The 11,231-nt window shown below is 52.3% G+C and overlaps 1 protein-coding gene across 1 annotated transcript in view; it reads left to right on the top strand.

Moving 5' to 3' along the window:
- The first annotated feature begins 819 nt into the window (after nucleotides 1-819).
- ikbkb (inhibitor of nuclear factor kappa B kinase subunit beta) overlaps nucleotides 820-11,231 on the top strand; it is a 190,000-nt gene continuing 179,588 nt past the window's right edge. The window contains exon 1 of the mRNA XM_080217091.1: nucleotides 820-896. The gene's annotated coding sequence lies outside the window, so the exon portion shown is untranslated. The remainder of the gene's footprint in view (nucleotides 897-11,231) is intronic.

The following is an 11,231-nucleotide window of genomic DNA, read 5'->3' as shown; positions in this document are numbered from 1 at the left end:
GGACAGGCCACAAGCTGCTGAGGTACCAGTCAGGGCGGCGGCGGCAGCAGCAGCAGGCCACCCGCAGGAGAAGGACGATGACGAGGAAGAGCGGCCAGCCGCACTGCCTAGTGGCGGACAACCGCGACTCGGAGACGGCCTCGGAACCCACCCACCATCACCGTCACCATCGCCGCCACCACCACCACCAACAGGGCCCGGATGACAAGTGCGCCTCGGCCTCCGAGCTGGCGCCCAGGGTTTGCCCTCGGCAGCGGGAGGTGCCGTACAGCCTGAGGCCATGCACGGCCTCCCAGCGCCAGGGGGCGGCCGAGGAGCCCGGCAGGAAGGCGCAGGGCAAAAGGAAGAACGTGGAGAGGGCGCAGGCGCAGACGCAGAGGTGGCTGAGCCCCGGAGCCGAGAGCGGAGGATACCCCAAAGCCGGAGCAGCGGCGGAGCTGGAAGGATGCGCGAACCCAGCTGCGGAGCGGGGAGGATGCGCGAACCCAGCCGCGGAGTGGGAAGGATGCCCGAACCCAGCCGCGGAGCGGGGAGCATGCGCGAACCCAGCCGCGGATCGGGGAGGATGCACGAACCCAGCCTCGGAGCGCGGCCGCATGAATTCCAGAGAGGCGACGGAGAGGCGGTGCCTGAACACGATGACGCAGATGGTGACCAAGGAGACGGTTGAGTGGGCGGGCAAGCGGCCGCCATTTTACGCGGGCAGTACCTGTCCGAAGAGACTGCTGAAGGACGAAGGCCACCCGCTCAAACGGACATACGCCGACACCCGACTCAACGACCATCTGGATTGCTCCGACCAGGCCTCCAGCCAGGAATCCGAAGTCACCTGCGACGAGGGCTACCGCCCCGGGCCTAGGAGGAGGAGGCGACCGCCGCCGCGAACTTTCCAGAAGGTACCGCGGCGCCTGCGCGGAGGCAGCGGCGGCGAACGCTGCACGGTCATTCTGTCCGACGCGCAGACGCAGACTGATTCGTCGTCGCCCACGTCATCGACGGACAGCTGCTATTGCGCAGGCGCGGCCAAGCGGCCGGCTTCTAGCTACAGCCGCGCCAGGCGGCGAGGTGGCTGCAAGCAATCCTCTACCTCCAGCTCCTCCTCGGGAGGGAGCGGCGGTGGCAGCAGCTCGCAGCTCTCGGCGGGGGAGGGCACCAGCTCCAGCCAATCGGAGAGCTGCAGCGATGAGCAGCGCAGCGCCCCCAAGGGGACTGCCCGGGATGTGGCCGCTTGTCCCTCCGGAGCTGGGCCGGCGGCCGGAGCGAGCCTTCCCAGGGACAGGCGCAGGTTCACCGCTAACCTCAGCACCCAGCCGCGCCGGCACAGGAGCTCCAGCCCCAAGGTGACAGCCTGCCAGGCCCGGCGCTCCCAGGACAACTGGGGCTGCCTCATCTTCTGACTGCTACCCCACCCCGGCAGAATGAGTGTAAATAAGGAGGACAAAGCTTAAATTAAAGAAAAAGAAAAGCACATATTGACTAACAAAGTGGGGGAGATCCAGGGGGGCGGAGTGGTCAAGAGAGTGGGAGACAGGGGATGCTCGGTGACCGACTGGACATCAGTGGATTGACCAAAGAGATCAGGGGGCCAGGCAACCTGAGGGCAACACGGGCTGCCAAGTGGACTGAAGGGAGTTGGGCCAAGCAGTCCAAGGGCATGGGGGAGATGGGGATCAGGAAAGCTGAGTAACCCGCTGGACTGTGGATGGATTGACCAAAGAGATCATGCAATCCGAGGCCGAGGGGGAGGGACTGCTGAGTGATCCACTGGGCTGTTGGACATCGATGAATTGACTGAAGAGATCGGGGCCAAACAATCTAAGGTGGCTGGGCGGGGTGGGTGGGTGAAAGGGAGGAGGTAGGGATCATGCTGAGTGACTCATCGAAGTGTGGATGGATTGATTGAATAGATCACACCAAGCAATTTTAGGGCAAAGCGGTATGGGGGGATTGGGGAGCTGCTTCACTGATTGGGGTAAGGGAGAGCTGTGTTAGAGTAATACATCGGGGTGGATGGGTGGGGGTGAAGGAGAGATGTGCCAGATTGCACAGTATGCGCGTTAGCCTTCCTAACGGCGCTCCTAAATCAACGAGCCCGGAAATAAAAATGGCCAAGTCGGCAGCGTCAATCAAATTTCCCCCACACCCCCTCCATTCTGGGATACTGCACTCCCCCTCCCCAGTCCAGTGCCACCCGCTCCTGCTTCCCTACCCGCCCAAACAGCCACTTGGTCCAGCTCAAGTAAGTCTGTGTTCATCGTCATGCAGAGTGATCCTGATCCCTGTACATACACACAACCAATCTTATTGCCCTCTGACCTGACTACTGCCATCTATATGGAATTTGGTGCAAGATGCTGGAACCAAGCCCTCTCTGCCACCCCATGCCCACAGGGCTCCTGAAGAAAACTTGAGAAGTTCTGTCCAATGGAAATAGTTCAGCCGTGTTGAGTGTCTATCTGTACGTCTGTCTTGTCATCGTACAGAAGAGGAAGAGGCAGTCGTTTCTGCCCCAACTCTGAGATATCTGTCCAATTATTCCCGAGCCCTGCTCAGATGTCCCTTTGTGAGTTATGACTGAATCTCTCCCACTCTTTCAGGCACTGCGTTCCAGGTGGCACTAATTGGTTCCTCAACACAAACTCTGTCCTTGCCTTCCCTTTGATTGAATCTGTGTTGTGTGGTAACAGAGACAGATTCCCCTCAGTCACTCTATCAACGTTCCCCATCATTTTGAGCCCTCTATTAAATCATCAAAGGGCCCCTTTCTGCACTGTAGCGTTCTATGATTCGATGATGATTCTATGATCTCCTCCCAAGAAGAACAACCCTAGCCTCTTCAAGCCTCTCCCATGTATCTGAGGACCTCCCAACCCCAGTACCGGTCTGGACAACTTCTTCTACAAGGCCTCTGAGCTTTCTAAAATATGGGTGCCCGGAACTGAGCCTGGGGCCTAACCGGTGGTTTATAATGGGTCATTGCTTGCTTTTGTACTTTATGCCTGAATTAATAAAACCAAGAACAGCTTCTGCCTTTTTCATAGCTTCACAACTTGTGCTACCATGTCCAAAGACTTTTATGTATGTAAACCTGCTGCCTCCCTCCCTCTCTCCCTCCCTCTCTCCCTCCCTCCCTCTCTCCCTCCCTCCCTCCCTCTCTCTCTCCCTCCCTCTCTCTCTCTCTCCCTCCCTCCCTCTCTCCCTCCCTCTCTCCCTCCCTCTCTCCCTCCCTCTCTCCCTCCCTCTCTCCCTCCCTCCCTCTCTCCCTCCCTCCCTCCCTCCCTCTCTCTCTCTCCCTGTCTCACAAATTTTCTTCCCCTGTCCCCTGTTCCACCCCCCCCATACCTTTTATATTGTACCATGCCATTTATTTGTACAGCGTGTGTCTGTGTGCAGAGATGCTGGTTGACGCAACAGAGTGTTTTGCCAGAGCTCTTGGATTGAACTGAAGATGCAAACTATAACACAAATTCAATCTCAGGCACCAAACTGGAATCAGTCAGAACCTTCCCTTCCCCATCAGCTCTGACAGGCTGTGCACTCCATTTGCTGCTTGTTGTTTGTCCTGTCACATTCCATCTCTCTGAGGAAACGGGGCTTTGCCAACTGAAGGTTGCTGAAGTGACTGAAAGGCAGGAACCTTGTCCATTATCTGATGGGGCTGAATTGGCTCTGTGTCCCTGATGTCATATGTAAATGTATCGGTTCAGTTTTTATTAGTATGGCACTGTGGTTTGCATTGCTGCCTCTCAGCACCAGGGACCCAAGCTCAATTCCCGGCTTGGGTTACTGTCTGTGTAGAGTTTGCCCATTCTTTCCGTGTCTGTACAGAGCAGTGGGGACCACAGAGAACAACACAACCAGCAGTCTAACTTCTTAACCAGTGAGGTGTAAAGGCCGAGAAGAAAATAGAGGGTGAAGAGAGGGAAGGAAAGATTGCATTAAAAGAAGAGATAGAAAAAAACTGAAGGGAAAATAAAAGTTAGAGTAACAAATCTTCAACAACAATTCATCACGTGTAGGAATGAGAGTCTACACTTAATTTTCTTTCTGCGGTGCAATGGTATTGTCAGAACAAGGAATTTCCCAGTTTAAAGGGTCCTTGTACTGGTAAATCCTCGCCCACACTTTCGATGGTGAGTTTAGTTTATATTTGAGTCACAAATCCAGCACTTCCATCACAAAGTTAAGATTGAGTTCCTGATTTTTTTTTGTAATTTTAACACAGCAATCTTCTCAGGCACGTACGGAACTCACACTCCCCCCATCTCTCCTCCATCACGTGCTGCTCGATAACTTGTACAATGACAACTGAGGGCATCATGGAACAAAATGTTACCCTCCAGGCAAATCCTGCCCTGTCATTTCTTGGAAACAGCGAGTTATTCAGGGATGGGAGAGTTTTAACTCTTCAGCTGTCATGTTTCTGGGATCTTGCTGTGTGCATTGGCTCCTGTGTTTTGTGGGAACGGGAAGAGCTGTCGCTCTCTGAGACTCAGCCTGCACTCCCACACCCCTGTCTCCTGAGGGGACTGTATCTGCACGCACACTGCTATCATTTCCAAGACAGGGCCTTTGTATGTGTGTGTGTGTGAATATTGAACCATGGGGGCCTTCATTACACAGTCAAACAGTCAAAGCAGAGTCACTCGCTACCCGGCCATCGGGAGCAGGGACCTGGGCTACAGAAAGACATACTTGCATTTCTAGTGTGCCTTTCACAACGTTGCAGTATACCTCAATGTGCTTCCCAGCCACTGAAATAGCTCTGAAGCACACTCACTGCTGCAATGTCGGAAAACATGTCAAGCAGCAAGCTCCCACAAACAACACTGAAATGATGACCAGGCCAACAGTGCTTGAGGAGTAAATATTGACCGCGCTATTGCTTCTCTGGTTCAAACCAGTCTCCAGGTGAGACCTTCCATCGGCACCCAAAAAGGAAGACAATTTTCTGTTTAATATGCAGATTAGCAATGGAGAAGGCCATTTGGCCCCTCAAGCCCACTGATCTGATTGTAACCTCAATCCCAATTCCTGTCCACCCCCGATAACCTTTCACCCTCTTGTTCATCAAGGATCTATCCAACTCCACCTTTGAAATATTCGAGGACTCTGTTTTCACTGCCTTTTGAGGTAGAAAGTTCCAGAGAGTCACCACCCTCTGAGAGAAAAAGATTCTCCTCATCTCTGTCTTAAATGTGTGACCCCTTATTTTTAAACAGTGACCCCCATCGTTCTCGAGTCTCCCACAAGAGGAAACATCCTCTCCACATCCACCCTGTCAATACCCCTCAGGATTGTACATGTTTCAATCAGGTCACCTCTTACTGTTCCAAACTCCAGCAGATACAAGCCATGCCTGTCCGACCTTCCCTCATATCAGTCCATTCCAGGTATTAGTCTGGTAAACCATCCCTGAGCTGCTTCGAACACATTTACATCTGTTATTCGATAAGCAGACCAATACTGTACACAATACTCCAGATGTAATCTCATCAATGGCCTGTACAACTGATTCATAACCTCCCTACTGTTGTAATCAATTCCCCTGAAAATAAACAATAACATTGTATTAGCTTTGCCAATTACTTGCTGGACTAGCCTTTTGTGATTCGTGCACTAGGACACCCAGATCCCGCTACACCTCATGATAGCACAATGGTTACGGCGACATGGTGGCACAGTGGTTGGCACTGCTGCCCCACAGTGCCAGGGACCCGGGTTCAATGCCCAACTTGGGTCATTGTCTGTGTGGAGGTTGCACATTTCTGCCAGTATCTGCGTGGGTTTCCTCTGGGTGGATCCGGTTTCCTCCCACAGTTCGAAAGACATGCTGGTTAGGTGCTAAATTCTCCCTCAGTGTACCCAAGCAGGGACTGGATTTTCACAGTAACTTCATTGCCGTGTTAATGTAAGCCTACTTGTGACATGAAAAAATAAAACTTTTAAAAAACCTTGGAGTTCTACATTTTCTCACCATTTACATTTTTCATTTTACTGCCAAGATAGATAATTTCACAGTTTCCCACACTGTACATCATTTGCCAGATCAACTTTGTTGCTTCCTTGGAGAATTTTCACGTCTAACTATCTGCAAATTTAGCAATCACACCTTTTGTCGCATCATCTTTATATGAAGTGGAAAGAGTTGAGGCCCTGATGCCTGTGCCACTTCTTACATCTTCCCAACCAGAATAAGAATATTTATAGTTACCTTCTGGTTCCTGTCAGCCAGCCAATCTTCTAATTGTACCAATATGTTACCCTGCAAAACATGAACTTCTATTTTTCACACACAATATACAGCATGTCCAACAATGCAATCTGACAGTGCAGCACTCCCTCAGTACTGACTCTCTGACAATGCAGCACTCCCTCAGTCCTGACCCTGTGACAGTGCAGCATTCCCTCAGTACCGCCCCTCGGACAGGGCACCTCTCCCTCAATACTGACCCTCTGACAGTGCAATACTCCTTCAGTCCTGACCCTCTGACAGGGCGGCACTCCCTCAGTCCTGACCCCCTCACAGTGCAGAACTCCCTCAATACTGAACCTCTGACAGTGCAGCACTCCCTCAGTACTGACCCTCTGACAGTGCGGCACTCCCTCAGTACTGACCCTTTGACAGTGCAGCGCGCTCTCAGCACTGACCATCTGACAGTGCAGCACTCCCTCAGTACTGACCCTCTGACAGTGCAGTATTCCCTCAGTACTGACCCTCTGACAGTGCAGCATTTCCCTTAGTACTGGACCTTGGAAGTGCAGCACTCCTTCAGTAAAGACCCTCTGACAGAGCAGTGCTCCCTCTGTACTGACCCACTGACAGTGCAGCAATCCCCCAGGACTGACCCGCTGATAGTGCAGCACTCCCTCAGTACTGACCCTCTGACAGTGCAGCACTCCCTCAGTACTGACCTCTGACAGTGCAGTATTCCCTCAGTACTGACCATCTGACAGTGCAGCAGTCCCTCAGTACTGACCCTCTGACAGTGCAGTGCTCCCTCAGCACTGACCCTCTGACATTGGAGAACTCCCTCAGCGCTGACTCTGACAGTGCAGCACTCCCTCAGTGCTGACTCTCTGACAGTGCAGCACTCCCTCAGTACTGACCCTCGGACAGGGCAGCACTCCCTCAATAGTGACCCTGTGACAGTGCATTACTCCCTCAGCCCTGATCCTCTGACAGGGCGACGCTCCCTCAGTACTGACCCTCTGACAGTGCAGCACTCCCTCAGCACTGACCCTCTGGCAGTGCAGTATTCCCTCAGTACTGACCATCAGACAGTGCAGCACTCCCTCAGCACTGACCCTCTGACAGTGCAGCACTCCCTCCGTCCTGACCATCGGACAGTGCAGCACTCCCTCAGTACTGACCCTCGGACAGCGCAGCACTCCGTCAGTACTGACCCTCGGACAGTGCAGCACTCCTTCAGTACTGACCCTCTGACAGTGCAGCACTCACTCAGTACTGACCCTCTGACAGTGCGGCACTCCCTCAGTACTGACCCTCTGACAGTGCGGCACTCCCTCAGTACTGACCCTCTGACAGTGCGGCACTCCCTCAATACTGACCTCTGACAGTGCAGACACCCTCAGCACTGACCCTCTGACAGTGCAGTCTTCCCTCAGTACTGACCATCTGACAGTGCAGTGCTCCCTCAGCACTGACCCTCTGACATTGCAGCACTCCCTCAGCGCTGACTCTCTGACAGTGCAGCACTCCCTCAGCACTGACCCTTGGACAGGGCAGCACTCCCTCAATAGTGACCCTCTGACAGTGCATTACTCCCTCAGTCCTGATCCTCTGACAGGGCGACGCTCCCTTAGTTCTGACCCTCTGACAGTGCAGCACTCCCTCAGCACTGACCCTCTGACAGTGCGGTGCTCCCTCAGTTCTGACCCTCTGACAGTGCAGCAATCCCTCAGTACTGACACTCTGACAGTGCAGCACTCCTTCAGGACTGACCCTATGACAGTGCAGCACTCCCTCAGTACTGACCCTCTGATAGTGCAGCGCTCCTTCAGTACTGACCCTCTGACAGAGCAGTGCTCCCTCAGTACTGACATAAGAACATAAGAAATAGGAGCAGGAGTAGGCCATCTAGCCCCTCGAGCCTGCCCTGCCATTCAATAAGATCATGGCTGATCTGTTGTGGCTCAGTTCCACATTCCCGCCCTCTCCCCATAACCCTTAACCCCCTCTCTTCAACCTGCGTCTGAAAAATATTTAGCGAGGTAGCCTCCACCACTTCAACAGGCAGAGAATTCCAGAGATTCACCACCCTTTGAGTGAAGAAGTTCCTCCTCAACTCTGTTCTAAACCGCCCCCACTTTATCTTGAGGCTGTGCCCCCTAGTCCTACTATCCTTTCTGAGCGGGAAGAGTCTCTCCACCTCTATCCTATCCATCCCATTCATCATCTTATACGTCTCAATGAGATCTCCCCTCATTCTTCTAACGAGTACAAGCCTAGTTTATTCAGCCTCTCCTCATAGCTCAACCCCCTCAACTCCGGCATCAGTGTAGTAAACCTCCTCTGCACTCCCTCCAAGGCCAAAATATCCTTGCATAAGTACGGCGCTCAAAACTGCTCACAGTACTCCAGCTGCGGCCTCACCAATGCCCTATACAGCCGCAGCAAGACCTCCCTACTTTTATATTCAATCCCCCTCGCTATGAAGACCAGCATCCCATTAGCTTTCCTGACCACCTGCTGCACCTGCAAGCTGGGTTTTTGCGACTCATGCACAAGGACCCCGAGGTCCCTCTGCACCGTCGCCTGCTGCAGTTTTTTGCCACGAAAGTAATAATCCTTCCTACCATTATTCCTACCAAAGTGGACCACCTCGCACTTGCCAACATTAAATTCCATTTGCCAGTTCCTGGCCCATTCGCCCAGCCTATCTAGATCCTTCTGTAGACTCTCCACACCCTCCGCGCAATTTGCCGTTCCACCAATCTTGGTGTCATCAGCAAATTTCGACACCCTACACTCGTTCCCTCCTCCAGATCATCTATATAAATGGTAAATAGCTGAGGCCCCAGCACCGACCCCTGGGGCACCCCACTAGTCACCGACCGCCAATCCGAATAGCACCCATTGACCCCCACTCTCTGCCTCCTATTTGACAACCAATCCTCTATCCACGCCAAAACCCTACCCCCAACTCCATGTCCCCTGACCTTCTGCAATAACCTCTTGTGAGGTACCTTGTCAAACGCCTTCTGAAAATCAAGAAAGACCACATCCACCGGCTCTCCTCTATCCACCGCCCTAGACACATCCTCATAGAACTCAAGTAAATTTGTCAGACATGACTTCCCTTTAACGAAACCGTGCTGTCTGCTCTATCAAGCAATTCCCCTCAAGATGCCTCGCTATTTCCTCCTTGATGACGGATTCTAACATTTTACCTACAACAGACGTTAAACTAACAGGCCTATAATTCCATGCCTTTTGCCTGGCACCCTTCTTAAACAAGGGCGTAACATTAGCTGCTTTCCAATCTTCCGGCACTTCCCTGGAATCCAGCGACGTCTAGAAAATAACCACCAAGGCATCCACTATCACCTCCGCCATTTCTTTCAGAACCCTCGGATGCATTCCATCCGGTCCTGGCGACTTGTCCACAATCAGTCCCTCCAGTCTGTCGAGCACCGCCTCTCTAGTAACAGTAATGTCATTAAGACCCCCCAGTCCTACCACCTTTCCAATTCTAACACCCGGCAAATTATTCACATCCTCCTCCGTGAAGACAGAAACAAAAATGTTATTCAGGACCTCAGCCATATCCCCATCCCCTACCACTAAGTCCCCCTTCTCATCCTCTAAGGGACCAACATTCACCCTAGCCAGCCTCTTCCTTTTTATATATTTATAAAAACTCTTGCTATCCTTTTTTATATTAAGCACAAGCCCAGCTTCATAGTTTCCCCTACCCTTCTTTATCATCTTCTTTGTCAATCTTTGTTGACATTTAAACCTCTCCCAATCCTCTTCTCGCCCACTACTCTTAGCTACTCTAAACGCCTCTGCTTTTAATTTAACACTTGCCTTCACCTCCTTCGTTATCCACAGCTTATTACCTCTCCTCCTACTGTCCTTTTTGACCATCGGAATAAATTTCTGCTGAGCACCAAGAAAGATCTCCTTAAAGATCCTCCACTGCTCCTCAGCAGACCTACCTTCCAACGCGCTCCGCCAGTCCACATTTGCCAATTCTTCTCTCATCCTACCGTACTCCCCTCTGTTCAAACAAAGGACGCGTGTCCGGGAACCCACTTTCTCCTCCTCCATCTGCACCAGAAACTCCACCATACAATGATCACTCTCCTCAAGAGGATCCTTCACCACAAGGTCCCTAATTCTACCCGCCTCATTACATAACACCAGATCCAAGATAGCTCGCTCCCTCGTCAGCTCCAACACACACTGTTCAAGGAAACTATCCCGGCAGCATTCCAAGAACTCCTCCTCGAGCCCACCGCGTCCAACATGGGTCGACCAATCAATATGTAGATTGAAATCCCCCATAACTACGGCCGTCCCATTCCTGCACGCCGCACTTATTTGCGCGTTAACAGCCCGCCCCACCTCCAGATCATTATTCGGGGGCCTATAGACGACACCCACCAGCATCTTCCTCCCTTTGCTGTCCCTGATCTCTACCCACAACGTTTCCACTTTCTGCTCCTTGGCTCCAATATCATCCCTTGCTACCACCCTGATGATATCCTTAATCAGCAGAGCTACGCCCCCCGCTTTTTCCTCCCGCCTATCCTTCCTATACACTTGATACCCCTGGACATTCAGCTCCCAGTCCCTGTCACCTTGCAGCCACGTCTCTGTAATGGCCACCACATCATATCCATTTGTGCTGATCTGCGCCACCAGCTCATCCACTTTATTCCAAATGCTATCCTCTGATAGTGCAGAGTTCCCTCAGTACTGACCCTCTGACAGTGCGGCATTCCTTCAGTAATCTGTGCTCAGTCGATTGGAGTGAATGGCTTTGACCACTTGAGGGTGTAGGTAAACTGGATAGGTTCTCAAAGGTAGCCCATCATTTCTCTCTGAAGAGGAGGGCAGACCATGGTGCCAACTCTGAATGGAATCAACACATCAATGGGAGTTTGAGAGGAGTTTGCTTTTCAGATGGGCCTCACGATGATGTCTGGTTATGCATGGTGAGAGGCGATGCATTGTGTTGGACTCAGTGCCCTCCCTGGCC

Source organism: Carcharhinus amblyrhynchos, chromosome 34 (assembly GCF_965287045.1).
Source record: "Carcharhinus amblyrhynchos chromosome 34, sCarAmb.v2.hapA, whole genome shotgun sequence".
Taxonomy (NCBI): Eukaryota; Metazoa; Chordata; class Chondrichthyes; order Carcharhiniformes; family Carcharhinidae; genus Carcharhinus; species Carcharhinus amblyrhynchos.
This window is presented reverse-complemented; position numbering and strand designations above follow the sequence as displayed.